Source organism: Ips typographus, linkage group LG2 (assembly GCF_016097725.1).
Source record: "Ips typographus isolate SLU linkage group LG2, UJ_Ityp_2.0, whole genome shotgun sequence".
In the NCBI taxonomy this organism is placed as follows: Eukaryota; Metazoa; Arthropoda; class Insecta; order Coleoptera; family Curculionidae; genus Ips; species Ips typographus.
Genome location: NC_138423.1, coordinates 22,782,663 through 22,798,328, shown reverse-complemented (window position 1 = coordinate 22,798,328; position 15,666 = coordinate 22,782,663). Strand labels below are relative to the sequence as shown.

Genomic DNA, 15,666 nt, shown 5'->3' with positions numbered 1-15,666 from the left:
TTAAATATGGCGGCGATTATGCCGAGATACCGAAGCCTCCAGGCTGATTCTAATAAATAAACGGCACGTCGAACGTTTAGTTGTTTGTAATTAGGGTTACGTGTGCGGTAACGTCAACTTTTCCGACCAGATTATTGTTTTATTTACGTTACACGCCAGTTTTGTGTGTCGGCAAGGATCATTTCACCACAAACACAAAAATAGTGGGTTTAAACCGGTTTTATAAAGAAGCAAACTCGGATCTATATCTTGTACATGGATAAATACATAATGGAACGTTCGGAAATGTAAATAATAGGAACAATAAAACAGGAATGCGGTTTATCATCGACGGCACCGGTAAATTACCGTTTGTTTTCCTATACCGACTGTATCAATTTATTATTTACCACTCGTGGGTATTTCAACCAAACGTGACTAGCGTTCAGTCTCGTCACTTAGGCTTTGATGTTTCCATTTCCTTTACTACTATTGTTAGGTTATGTCAGCTCCCAGACTGTAAAACGAGGCGAGTCACTGACCTGGCTTACTCCATTTAAATCTCTCCAATGTACCAATTACGTTTGGCAAATATTGCTGTCTCAAACTGTTTTGTGTCTATCCGTGGCTGAAGATTCCTCATGGACCAATTGGCTTCTTTTGGAACTTAATCCATGGTATATGTTGGGATGTGTTGTCGAATATTTATTTGTATTTCACGTAATAAAGCAAATTTTTAAATTAACAAATAACGAAGTTGTATTGCAAATTGTGGTAGATTACATCGTGTGACGAGTTGATTGTTAGGTTAAAAAAAGCAGACAGAATTTTTGACACTTGAATTGACAGTCCTGGGAAAGTCTATTGCACGCACTGTTGCCGCATTTAAGACGTCACAAAATACGGACGGTGTTGCCATCGCACTCAACAGTATAAAAAAATTATTGTTCTTATTTATCCTCTTAAAGTCAAAAAATACACATTAATTCAATCAAAATTCAATTTAAATTATCTACTTTAAAATTTGCCCAATTAAAATACAACTTGTTTTGATGTTTAAAAGAGTAAATCTGCTTAAAATTTCCTGGCGCCAAGCTAATTTTAAACTAAACGTTAAAGACCTTAACAAATAGGCTTTCTTGGGATTGGAAAATGTATCTAGTCCTCTTTGTACAGATTCTGCAAAGGCATGTTTTATTATAACCTTTTACAAAATTTTGACACTTTAAAGTGCGTGAAAATTGCATGCCAGAACAAATTGGCAAAGTTGGTAAATTGTTCCAGGAACTTTGGGACGGTAAAGGTCGAAACCTACGTTGACCATAATTTACAATTATTTGCGCCTAAAGTGAGTATAGAAGTCAAGAATGGAATATTCCATTATAGTGCAGGTATAAAAATTCAATGTAACTAAATGTAATTGTGCAATTAGGGCTAAGTAACACACATATAATTAATATAAAAAATTGATTATTATTAGCTCGTACCACAAACAAGTTTTGACATAGTTAAATTAATGGGTTTGCTGCCATTTACAACTAACAAAGCAACAAGGATGTAACAACTTTTAGAATTGCACTTTAGTAATTATAATAGACGCCAAAAGCTCAAACAGTATGTTACTATACAGTTTAAATAGCTTAATATTAAACTAGTGGTAAAATCCTTGAACGGGCAGAATTTTCATTTAGAAACTGTCTTTACGAAGCAATGTTTGGTTTCCACGTAGAATTTTCCAAAATCAATCCGGAAAAGTCTTAACACTAAAACTCGAATGAAAGTCTGTTCGATAGTTCGATAGTCGCAAAACTAAGATCTTTAAAATTGTGGTCGGTTTCCAAGTTTCAAACAGAAAAATCAAACTTCCAACTTAACCAACAAGACCATCAACTAGTGTCACGTGACTACTGCTGCATGGAAGAAACACACGTGACCTGGCAACACGCTCAACAAAACCAATTACAAAACACGTAATTGACAGATGTCAAACAATAAGGGTGATTACGGAAACTGTCATTTGTCAGATATACACCAACGGCATTTTCTCGTTAAACGACTGACAGTAAAAAGTGTGCATTATTCAACGTTTTTTTAAATTTAGTTTTCCAAGTTTTCTCAACCAGAATCGTGTAAGTATTGAATGATAGAGTACATCAAAATGTAAAATTGCATTTATTTTACTTCTCTCATTAATCTGAATTGTTGCCGTATCCAACGATTAATGATGTTTACAAATTGAACATAAGCAGCACATTTTCGTTCTCAACACTACAAATTTATCAATCTGCCCAATGTAATTTCACTAAAATACGATAAAAACAAAGATTGCTTGGATTTCCAAGACGTTATTTTAAGCATTTAAGTGGCACGGCTATCGCGTATATATTCTTCGTATCGGCGCTGTTACGAAGAACGAGAGAAATTGGAGGAATTTTAATTAAAACAGCATCCCAGAGCCAAATTGATCGGTTATTAAAATCGAGGAGGAATCGCGGTTCTTAATACCGCCTTGAACGATTGGAAAATGTAATCGGCGCTCGTTTTTGTCGTTTCGATTCATCGATTATCCTTTCTTGTTCACTTTTTTTTTTAACTGCTTAGTTATCTTTTAATGGCCTCGACTACGCGTAGCGTGAGAAATTCTAGTTTAGACTAAAAAAAAATCTGGTTTTCGGTGAAATACAAAATAATTGAATTACAGTTTTCACAAATCGTGTTTAAAAACCGAAAATCGTTGTTTTGGCAATCTCTCAACTGGAAAATTTGGCAAGTGAATTGCGAACTGTTTCAAAATTGCAGTGGTCCCATTTGTTTTAATCGCTCTACTAGCTTCAGTTTGTTTATTTAGTTTTACCAAAATTGGTTTTATAAGGAGTAGAAGCGGTATTTTGTACAGAAGCTGTGGAGCTTGCAAGGCTGTTGATTAATTTGTTTCGTACATTTTTATAGATATCTCGAAAACTATTCAATGAAATGAAATTTATACCATAGATGTATATAGATAAGGTGCAACTTTCACTATCTATACACTTTTTCTCTAATAAATAAAACCGAAATTTGGGCAACTTTCCAAAGGATGGGGTATCACGAACTTTTCAACAAAGTGTTTGAAATTTGAGATAAGGTGCGGTGCAAAAGAGCGATTCCGGTCTGTAAAAAGGAGCTACACCTTAACCACTGTAAAAAAATTCAAAAATTGTAGCTTTTCAAAGTCACTTCAAAAACGATGGTACCCAAAGGTATTTGGACATCGGACTCGGATTTCTGAAATCAAAATTGCTAAATATCACCTTTTTTTGAGATGGTACATGGCGGCACTTTATAGAATTACCCCATTAAATACCTGTCTTTTGGACAAACTTTTGGTGTACATTTTCATTCATACGTGTATAACTCGCTTATATGAAACATTTACATAATCATACACAATGAATGGGACTACCACGTGACGTGTAGCGGGCCAAATTTGACGTTCTCTGGCGGCTCACAGTTTACCCGCTATGGGGCGTCAATTTTGTATGATGTTTTTTATACATTAGTGTCAATATTTCTAATTCCCGGTTTCTGAAAATCAATCGGTTCAATAGTTATCTTGTTCTTCTTCCAATGCGTATCCACTAATGGATGTTTGCGATAACATTTTCCATTTCTTCCTTATTTCTTGCGGTGTGTATCAGCGACTGTACATCGTTCAGCCCTGTCCACTGTCTGATATTTCGCTGCCAAGAAATTTTTTTCCTTCCGGCCTTCGATCTTGCCTTCAATCAATAGATGTAAGAATTGATATTTCGTGTTTCGCATTATATGCCCCAAGTATGCCGTTTTTCTTTTCTTAATCGATTCAAACGTTGTCTGTTGACTCGTCTTAGAACTTCTTCGTTTGTTAGTCTAGCCGTCCAGGGTATCTTCAGGATTCTGCGATACAGCCACATCTCGAAAGCCTCCAATTTGTTGATTGCAGCCGCCTTCAATGTCCAACCTTCCATTTCCTTGTCTGATGTCCAGTCTTCAAAAAAAGTTTTTAAATTTAACTACTCTTTCTATGGGCCTTGCGTTAAATGTTATGGTGGAGTTTCCAAACATATTTAGGTTTCTAAAGATAATCATAAACTTTTTTTGGTGTTGATATTTAAGCCCATTGATTTGCTCTGTTCTCCTACCTTGTTGACCAGTTGTTGTAGGTCGTGTATGTTATCAGCAATTAAGGCCGTGTCGTCAGCATAGCGGATGTGGTTGATCCACACTCCATTGACTTTGAGTCCCATTTCCACGTCTTCTGGGCCTCTTGGAATATTGCTTCCGAATATAAGTTGAATAGGAGTCTGTGAGAAATTCCTGTCGTACCCCCCTTCTAATCTGTATGGCGTTGGACATATTATTGCCTAGTTATCAGTCCCATATATTTATTTATTCAATAACTTTAATTGGGTTTTCAACCTATAAAATATCAGTGGAACTGATAAGAATCGGACACATATTTTCATCAGAATTACTCATCATATTCATCAGAAGAAGAGGAAACACTGAACCATCCATTTGATAACGAATTAACAACACAGAGAATAACAAATTACTAGAACTTTAAAAGTTAAGTGAAGGTCCGTGACCGTCTGTCATATCTGTTTAGATTAGCCGTCAATACACGTGCGTCACTATTTGTGGATCAGATATCTGGGGCCTAATTGCTTGAAAGCAAGGAACGCAATTCTCAAGAGTAGTGTTGATAGAATGTGACAGAAAAAGCCTCGGAAAAAGCTGACAATAGCGGGTTCCTGTCACATTCTACAGGACTTTCTCTTCAGAATTCTCTTCCCTCGTGTCAAGAATACGCAACCAAGGCACCACAGGAACCCGCCATTGTCAGCTTCTTCTGTCACTGGTCGTTTTAGCTGAAATATCTTTTCCATAACTTATGAACACGAAAAGTTTGTTTAGAAACCCAAATTGGACAAAAAAGACAATTATCGAATCGATATTCTTATGTGAAAGATATCTATCTATCTATTCGATAAGAAAACGGGCATTAAACAGCTTAAGTTATAATGTTGCAATTTTTACCTTGTATGTACCTCGATGCATTAAAAAACTTAAGATTTGACTGGTCACAATCTGATTGAAATGCACTACCTGAGATCATCCATCTCTTGGGCTATTGAAATTAGTTAATTTAAGTATTTAACTCTCTTAGAGACAACATTTCCTAATAGTTGATAGCAAACTTAGCATTCCTTTTCTCTACCTGTCAGCCCTAAAGCTATCGTTTCAAACTGTTAGCTGTGCTGAATACAACCATTGTTTCAAACTGCCCACAAAGATTATGACCTGAACGTGACCGGTACCTATAATGAGAATCGGTCTTTAACCTCAAAGTAGAAAAAAAGTTAACGTGTGTTCTGACAGAAGGTAAAGCGGAAAAGATTACTTATTACTTTCAATTTTTAGAAGTTGTACGGGCTTGGCTAGCAAATTGGTCCCTTTCATTTCGCTATTTCTATACCGGCATCGCTACCGAGTTATTTAATCCTTTTATAGTCGCCGGATCGTTTGTATATAATCACGTTTAACTTGGATCTGTACACGGTCGTAGAGGCAGGCATGCAGACTAAGTACATACACGGGCAGGTCGATAATGGAACCGGCCGGTAATAACGGCCATTGCGACGCTAATGGTTCCCATCGTTGCAATTTGTGTGCCGAGGCCGGAAAGTTTCGATATGCGGGCACACTTCGACCGTGGATTAAAACCGAATGCTTAGATAATAATTAACACCTCGCCTAATCGCTACGTTCCGAGAGGTATCGATTGATCATCAATATCGATAAAGTTGCTCCAAACTCGAACCCGCACAATGAAGATTTATGCACGTTTCCACTGCGACGGGCATTCGTAGAAATTCCCCGCATGTTTGTCAGTAATCGACGAGAGTCTATTAAAGCCCCAACGAGGAGAAGAGAAAGAAAAAGCACAAAGCGAGTGTCGGCAGTTTTCTACGTCGTCGATTTGTTTTTCGAAACCCTGTTGTTATTAAGGCCTCCCCTAGGGTATATAATTTATCACGTCTTAGAACGCACATCTGGACAGCTATCACGTGATTACTTCAAACAAACATTATGTTGTGACACGTGTCCCCATATGGGCTAATACAGTCTCTTCTTCCTCTATTTAAATTACCAATTAATCAACGCCTTATAACGATAGTCAGAGGATTACTAAAGTCAATCAAAGTCTAGTGATTATTTTTATCTAGCAACGACTAGACCTTCAATTAACGCAGCCACTTAATATAGGAGTAGAAGATTTAAACACAATGCAGATTAAATGGTTTATGCATTATTTATTAACTATTTTAATCTGCTTGACGGCGGACGATGGTAATTGAGCGGAATGATCAACTAATGATTGTTTATAGTAGGCTCGGAGCACAGTTATGCCTTCCGCTTGTTAAAAGTCCATTTAGGAATAACGAATGACTCGAGAATAATAATAATTGTAAAACACGGAAATATGGTAATGGCGTTGAATGACAATCAAATCTCCAGACTTTTCGTTTAATACATTAAATGTCCGCATTTAAGATGTCAATTTATCAGAATATTAATGTCAGATCGAATTATGTTTTTGTATTTCTATTAGAGAAAGTTACAGTGTGACTGATAAGTTAACTCATCATAAAACATAAACGGTATAACCTTTGCGTGTGGCATCTAATTAGGGCCAATCGAAGTGTAAAGCCCAATTCAGGCTTAAATGTCACACGATTTGAACTTTTACTGGTACATTTACCATTAATTGCAGGAACACCAAATATCATCAAATGCGTGTCACAGTTCACAGTCAAAACGAAATATGTGGGTTAGGGTCGTCTTAAACACCTCGTTTTGGTGGTTATCAACTGTGTTTCGGTCTGTTACATTTTAAAAACAGTATAGGTTCACTGCTATAAATACACTTCCTTGGTAGAAAACTAGAAAGTCGGGTTAAAATAGTTATTTTGAAAATTTCACTACTAGCAAATAGTGATGACTGTTACAGATCATATGGAAAATGTCACAATCAAATTGAAACCTGGCCTAAGATCATCTAGAATGCCCTTAAACATGGGTGCAATCGGCCTTTAATGTTACATCCGTAGAGCGTCCCTTCTGTAACGTCAGTTATGACAGCGTATCACGTGACTGTTTTATATTGGACAGCTACTGGTGTCACGTGACTAACAGTCTTGACCAGTGTCAGATTAATTACATTTTATCAAGCTTAATCTAACTTAAATTGTTTCTCAACTCAAACCAGATTTATTTCGAGGGGTAAACCGCTGAGTACAATTTTGTACACTAATTCCTTGTAATGCCCAGTAATTCCTAATAACTCCCAATAACTAACCTAACCTAACCTAACAATATCCACTTACTTTCTGAATTACCACGACTGGAGAGTCTAAAAAAACCTTTCTTAATAAGAAAATATGCGTGCAACGATTTAACCGGAAGTAGATATCACACACACCTTGTATATTATTGCATTTTTATATTCTACGTCATATTCTAGACATATTTCGTATATTAATGTCATACACTTATCTGTATCTGTTTCTGAGATATTTACCGTTCTATGTGAAATTTAATATTTTCAGTCTCCAAAACAATAATTTTAATTTATGGTAATTAGAAAACGTTTTTTTCTTGGTTTTTGTATTTTCGCGTGTTATACAAGTTCTAAAAAAGTTTTTCAAATTGATCATTCCTTTTTCTTATAACTTTGTCTGATTCTCTGTTCAAAATTAAGGTAAGTTTGTATTAGGTCACTTATTTGAAACATGTATTCTTTAAATTGGTACATTGAACCACCCTGTAACTGTGAAAATAATCAAGTTATTGAAGGTTAAAGTAGGAGCTGTCAAATTCAGTCAAAACTGTTTTTATTGTCAAACAACTCGTTTATTTGCAACACTTTGTATAGACTTTTATATGTCAATGAATAGAAAATATAATGGGCTTTCCAAAAATATGGCCGTTTGTGTCGATAGGGTGCTTCGTTTGGCCGCCAGAGGGCTCCAAAGCTAACTTTTTCTTGACTGTAACCACTCTAACTTCTTTGAGGGTTTTTTTTTTAAATCGGTCAGGTACGGCCCTGATATTTGGCACAAACCTAGCACAGTGAGTGTCAAATTTAGAGCCGTAGCAAAACTATAGAAACAAAATTATTAAAGTCGATTTTCGCTTGCACTAAGTGGCCAACATAACGCAAAACCCATTGGAATAGTGGTAGTGATTCAGGCAAATTTGACCCTTACGAAAATTGTCATTTGCAAAATCGGTTTTTCAAGAAATTTCTATGCATTACATCGTAGTAGACTTAGTAGCTCATGTAACCGTGTTTTCTTAATTTTCCAGGGTCAAATTAGCCGTAACAAGTCAAAAAGTGTTTCTAGGGCACCCTGTTTGTAAAACGTAAATAACACGCGTATTTCTAACACTTTGTATATACTTTTATATGTCGATGGATAGCCAATGAAATGAACTTTCCATTGACGTAGAAAAGTCGGTTGGTTAGTGGTACCGTTTAGCCACAAGAGGGCGTCAACTTTGACCAATTTTTTTTTATGTATCCTTTTGTTTAATATTCCAAAACCCGCTTAATTGCACTATTTTTGCTAGAGTTTTATACGTCAATGGAGAGCCAATGGAATGACCTTTCTAAAAAGTTCCAAAACATGGATTGTTAGGTTAGACGGTTTGGCCGCTAGAGAGCGTCAAAGTTGACTATTTTTTTATGACTTTTTTCGTGCATCCTTTTGTTCAATCTCCAATAACTCGTTTATTTGCACCACTTTTAGTAGTGTTTTATACGTCAGTGGATAACCAATGCAATGAGCTTTCTAACAGTCTCCCAATTTTCAAAATACCAATGTACCTCCAGTAATGCCTAAAGTTTGTACACCATAATGCCCCAGCGGTTTACCCCTCGATTTATTTTGAACATTTCTAAATTTATTTGATGTTCAGTTTGATCAACGACATTTATTGTTCCAGTTTTATGTGCTTCATATTTTTTGTTTGAAATTCTTTTTTTTGTAAAATAGTAGACATAATACTGTGAGGATTTCATTTGACATGTAGAACTATGTTTTTAAAACAACAGTCCTTTTTGCGAATTGTTACATGATACTGATTGATTTTTTCAGTAAATAGTTGGCTGCACTGTTTTTTCGATTGTCACGAAATTACAATAATCAGCTACCAAGGTTTTGATAGTTATTTGATTCCTCCATTAGGGTAATTATAAATAAGTATGCAGGGTTATTTGCCTAGTTTGCCAGGGTGGTATTACTAGATTTTTCTTAGAATTTTGTCACTTTTTTCGACACACACATTATTTCGTCCTACAGATACCTCTTAAACTCTCAAACATCCTTCCACTTCCTCTTAGTATTCCTAACTAAAAAAAATCCGTCACAATTTTTGACACACTCTAATTAACGTTCTGAAACGCCCATTTAAATTTTAACTCTGATATTTTCTAATCTTTGACTAATCGCTGAACTGGTTTTAAACCAACATAAATTACGAATGTACACAATGAGTGATTCGAAAGCGAAGTAAAGAGGGAGATAAACATCAAAAAGGGGAACGAAAAGACATCTGTTTTCGGTTCGACGAGCTGCGTAGTGCGTTGTCTAATGGGTTTTTGATGTTTCAAGTATCGCGTTACAAATAGTAAGTGGTATGTATTCAAAAACAATTATTCCGATGTCACAATTGATTGGGTACCGGAAGTGAGAAACATTAAGCGTTAAATCCAGGAAAAATCTAATACTCACACTAAATGCTCGATTGCTGGCACATATCTGAAACAAAAAAAATACTATTAAAACAATGCCTTGTTACGCCCACTCGATATAGAATTGGACCACCTGACACGCCCGATTTAGATCCGATCGACTTTTTTCCAAGTGTCGATCATAGAATAGTTAAAACAAACGAACATACTGGGGACATTTGAAAACAATAACATCGCGAGAAGCAATAAAGCCGCCCACGGGCTCTAACGGTCGATTGGCTGGATTCCAAGCTCGTTAAACGATTTCCCAAAGTCAATTTGTGTTACATTGTCGATCTAAATTGCACGTATTACGGTTAGTTCGACTCGCTTTTACAAATATATCTCTTTTAAATTCATTATAACTTCCCGCTTTAATAGGTTTTCCCGCAATTTGCGCATGGATTTATTGGTTTATTTCTGGTTTGATTAATCGGTGGATGCCGCTAACTTTTTATTCCCCCAACCAACAATATTTCAAGATGTCGATAACAACATCAAAGGAAAGCCAACAAATAGACGGTTTCAACGTGTACAACTGTAATAGTTTACAGCTCGTAGCGTTCTAATAAAAAGCTTTTGATTACTGACTGATGCTTTTTTAAAATATCGGATCATATAATAATCAACCTTGGACTAGTTCACTTGATTTATATGGATGAGTAGACAGTATATTACAGATTAATCACGTCATTGGTTTATAGAGCTTCGTTTTTTTTTTGTATTTTTATAATTTAATAGCACTTTTGATGGTTGTTTCGATGTTGTTTCGATTGCAGTGATTAAGCAATAAATAAGGAGTGCAATTTTCATTACTACTCTTAAGGACTTCATTCAGTTTATGGCGAATTATTTCACACAAAAATGAAAATTTTAGTTTTTCAAGCAAATTTTAATCATGCTTTAAGCCGGAAGAAACTAGCAAATAAGCAAACATGCATTTTTATTGCTTTTCTAATCGGAACAATTTGATAACTAAATCTCTCTTACTTAAGTTGATTGCTTTTTATTACTGTATAACAAACAAATTCACACTCTATTTTATACTTAAAGCGGTATAACAAAGTTGATTATCTCCCAAAATGATTAACCCATCTGGGACTGGTCCAAACCATATGGCGGATATCTTAACATTGAACTTGGGGGGCGAAACAATAGATATATGAAACAAGCACGGTAAATCATTAAGTTTGACAGGCAGCGCCGCCTCTGAAACGGGTCATTAACTGTTACCCTACCCCGAAAGGGCCATTCGGTCCCGACCCTTATCATTTTCGATCTGTCATAAAGGGCGAACTGGGCATGACAACTAACAATTTTACTATTCTATTCAGGTTTTACATGTTTATTCAGTTTGAACACGCACAGTTGGGCTACACGCGGTTTTAAATGAGCATTTACAAGTTTTAATAGGCGAGGTTTAATTATAGAAAGGTCAACACGTTTTCGTCATCAAACAGATGTAGAAATATCACATTTTTGTGTTGTTTCTCCACAGTTTTGTCGTTTAAACTTCCCTTTAAGCTAAGTAGAGTTTGAATGTGACAGGACAGGTACAAAATGTCACAGTCAAAATCAAACTTAACTCCCAGCTTAACTAAACAAGCTTAGGTTGGTGTAATAGACCATTAATGAATGAGTTTTTCGTCGATCATGTATTAACAGCCTTTTTTAATGAACGACAACGAATGCAAAATCGTTTATTAATGAGTCCTATTAATGCATGATTTTTCCATTGTTTTACTTTAATGCACGATTTTATCATAGGCAACCAAATACTCTCAGTATAGTTTTATTCTTCTATATTTGTATTAAACAGAGAGAAATAGACATTATTTAGTTGACATCCACCAACTGTCACTGTCACTGTCATTGTCAAGGGTGTCTATGACTTCGGTTTGCCGTGCCAGTTAAGATCGCAGCGCCAGTTGAACTAAAATCGGACAACCCATTTCTAACCTAACATTATAAATAATATGACACTGTCACTTCATGTTTATAAAAATTGTGCTAAATTCCTAAACAAAATATGCCAAAATCAACGTAAACAAACGGAGAAATGACAGCTGGAATGCCTGAAACTGTTTTCAAAACTGATCACCAGACCAAACGCCACTAGAACTGACAATTCCAAGCATTTCAGCTTTCCAAACATTTTAGGTTAGTATCCTAAAAACGTTTATTATAAACTACAGTCGACGCAAAAATGTTGTAACCAATTCTTATATTAATTGGCGATTAATACACTCGTTGGTTAAATAACTATAAACGAACACTAAAAATATAAACTACAAAGTGTTGAAAATTCTTCAGTGAAGTTCTTGACACTTTAGTATCAATTTTCTAGTTTTTTTGATGACATTTGCCTTCGAAGATTTGTTTGTTTGTCTTATCAAGCTCGTTTCCCCTCCGTTGAGATTTCTTAATCCTAATTTTAGACCTTCTTCCACTTCTTATCCTTTGTTGAACACGATGGCTTTATTCCATGCACGATTTCAAACATTAGTCTAATGTTAATACAAAATACTGTCAAAATCTCTGTCCAATAAAGCAAATGACCTACAAGATCTTCTGATTTAATTCCTTTCGACTTTTTGGTTTTGCTACTCAATTTACTAATTGGATCCTATTTTTGCTATTTCCAAAATGGCTAAATATCTCAATTGAAGCTATGCTAATAAGTTTATGAGAGTGGGAGTAATATTAATAGGAATATCTGTGGTGCATGCATACGAGTTAGTAAAAAAAATGAAACTTAGTATTCTTGTCGTTAACATTTTTTGTTAGTCTACCATTTAGACATTGTTAAAGAACATTTTTGAAGACGTTTTCAAAAATGCTAAAAGTCGATACGAATCTACAATTTTTCATCATACCTAATTTTAGTTATTCTGACGTATATCCAAATTAAAAAGTTCGGTAAAAACTGACTGGAAAGTACTTCTAAGTCAATAAAGCACAAATCATTGAACAGAATAACACTTAAGAGAAGAAAAATATATGACGGTCTTTCTTTTCTTAATTGCTTAAAAGGCAAATGTTGTGCTTCTTTATATCGCTGTAAGCAAAAACACTTTTTCGAAAGTACCAAAGAGAGGGCTTAAGTACCTTTAAATATTCTAAAAGCCAGGTGGGCGTTCAAATAATCCCATCTTGAAAGTCATAGCGGAATTTTCCAGCAGCATTTTAGCGACGCTTTCTCTAAACTAAAAATCAATTTTATGCTCCCATATAAAGGGAACAAATTTGCAATTTACTCGGTGTCAAACAGACGCCGTCGTCTCGCCTGATGTTTTATTTATCGCATCCGTCTTTTTTCGTTCTCTCATCTCGTTCGTCCCGTCAAATTAAATAACGGCAGTTCTGCGGAACACAAAAGAAAGCTTATAAGAAGCGATTGCCTTTCCTACCCCCCAGAACGAGGGTGAAGAAATAAGGATTTTCGTTTTTTTTTTCTTTTGAGGGACCCTTGCTTTATTTGAATTCAACTATTCTCGATAACTTCAATTCAAGTATTTTTGGGGTAGGGTTACGTCATAGCATGAAAAATGCATTGTTCACTAGTAACTTTGCCATTAGGCAAAATTTGACTTGAATGGATAACACCAATTTTTCTATCTTAATTTTCAAGATAAATTTTTGAATAATCAGTTTGTCAGACAGATTCTTAGTGGCACTCATTGCTACCAACTCAATCACCATCAAATGGTAATTTATGATGTCATCCTAATTTAATTTGGTTTTCCGTATAGTTTTGTACACGTTCACAACTCACTTTCACACCAGGATATTCTGTTCGTGGTATAGTAAACTATAATGTCTTATTCGGGCAATTACACGATACGCCTGCGGTAAGTAAATGTGTTTTAACGATAAATTACCCCGCGGGCAAATTCCGTATTTGTCCGTTCTGTAAACAGCAATTTGTTGAAATGATACGCGCAAGGAAATGAAAGTTATGCCCGAGAGATTAATAACAAACCATTATTTGCGTTATTGCCATCTGTTACGTGCCAACGGATAATTAACAGTTGCAGAGCGAGTATATCGCCTTTTGTCTATTCGATACGTGTATGTACTTAAATTGATTTCGAATGTTGTAAATCCGGTCTGGGAGGAGGCCGACCCGCACATACAGACTAAGCTACTCGCCAACTAATTTTGTTTAATTCAAGATGTTACACAAACTGGATAACTGATGAATATTGATTACTATTGCCTACACATAAGTTGTTTAATACAGGTTGACGCTTGTTTCCTCCAATTGATGAACTTTTGCCTTTTCTTTTTCTAGTTTTCGCTTCTTCTAACTGAAATGGTGGTAGTGGTGTTTTTCAACATTTCTTAGACTACTTTTAGTATAGCTATTTTCTCGGTTTTACTGAAATTTTTAGCTAGTATTTGTCGGCTTTGTTTTCTATTTTTGTCGAATTTTCGATTTACTGCGTTTTGGAGAAAATTAAAATCGATACGAAAAATAATTTGCTAAAAATCAATCATTGAAATTACTTCACTACGTAATCAGTATATAAAATGCCCTTAATGTTTTTTTTAATTGAAAAACTCAACACTTTTGAGAGGCTAATATTAGTGTTTTTCAAAGATGCCACTACTAAACAACGTTGCAAACCTTTTAACTTAAAACTTTGGGTATTTTCGGGGACCTATAATCTTAGCGTTAAAGTTAAGTTAAGTAAATTTGAACATTCTTAGTGCAATCTTTCGCTTAATCCTGAATAACTCGTTTATTTACAACACTTTGAAAAAACTTTTATACGTCGATGGAATGCTAATGAAATGGGCTTTCCAAAGATATGGCAACATTGCTTGATAGGCTGCACTGTCTAAGCGCTAGAGGGCGTCAAAGTTGGGTTAAGTAAATTTGAAAATTTTTAGTGCAATCTTTCGCTTAATCCTGAATAACTCGTTTATTTACAACATTTTGAAAAAACTTTTATATGTCGATGGATAGCTAATTAAATGGGCTTTTCAAAGATATGGCTTCACATATTTTTACCGTTCTAGTTATAATCATAAATTACACGGAATAAAAAGAGTTCTATCTGTCATCAATCGCATGGATTTACATCCGGCTGATTTGTATCATCCTGTAGACTGGCTGCGAAATATAATAACATCTGTCCTCGTTTAAAATCAATTAAAAGCCTTAATGGCTTTTGTCCGATCCTGGAGTGCTCCAACAATAAGCCAATTTATGGTTCGGCGAGTTTCAATTGGCCCGGTCGCCGATTGAGATCGGCACAAAAGGCGTACCACGAATCGAGGTAATTAGCGAAAACGAAAATTATTTTGTCCGATAACGACGGGCTGCAAAAGCTTTCGTGTGAACGGGACTTTTAACTTTGACCGGCTCGTATCGATAAATTAAGTAAAAGTGGACAATAATTTAAAAATGACTATTAATTAACGCAAGAGATTTAATCTGGCGTCATTTAATTAACATACCAACAAAGCGAGATATGTTAATCCGTGAGGTTCCAAAACTGGAAGTTGAGAGAAGTCATTTAGATAATTACGGGTGTGTTGACGCAAGGCTATTAATAAGCGAGACTTGTAGATAAAGTTGCGGTAATTTTTTTCTTGCACAACAATGCACCTTTTCATGGCAGAAAACACAGTACCATTAGCATAATATCCGCTGTGATTTAAAACCGTACCGTAGCCTGTTCTTCAGACAGGCAATTAGGTATTCAAAGGGGCAGACATTGAGCCGGTTTAATCTCGTTCTCCATCAGGTACTACTAGGTACCTTCCCAACCTTTTTGCCGTACAAAACCTGACGGAACACCATCCAGTTTTTATGTTGCTGGTATTAGTTTCACGTCACCGCACTTTAAACAACTTTTTTT

General features: G+C 35.5%; 1 protein-coding gene across 3 annotated transcripts in view; it reads right to left on the bottom strand.

Moving 5' to 3' along the window:
- The window catches only part of sbb (scribbler), a 77,429-nt gene that overhangs the window by 33,949 nt on the left and 27,814 nt on the right, over nucleotides 1–15,666 (bottom strand). For all 3 annotated transcript variants that reach the window (XM_081974209.1, XM_081974211.1, XM_081974210.1), the window contains one exon: nucleotides 9,798–9,824. The gene's annotated coding sequence lies outside the window, so the exon portion shown is untranslated. The remainder of the gene's footprint in view (nucleotides 1–9,797; nucleotides 9,825–15,666) is intronic.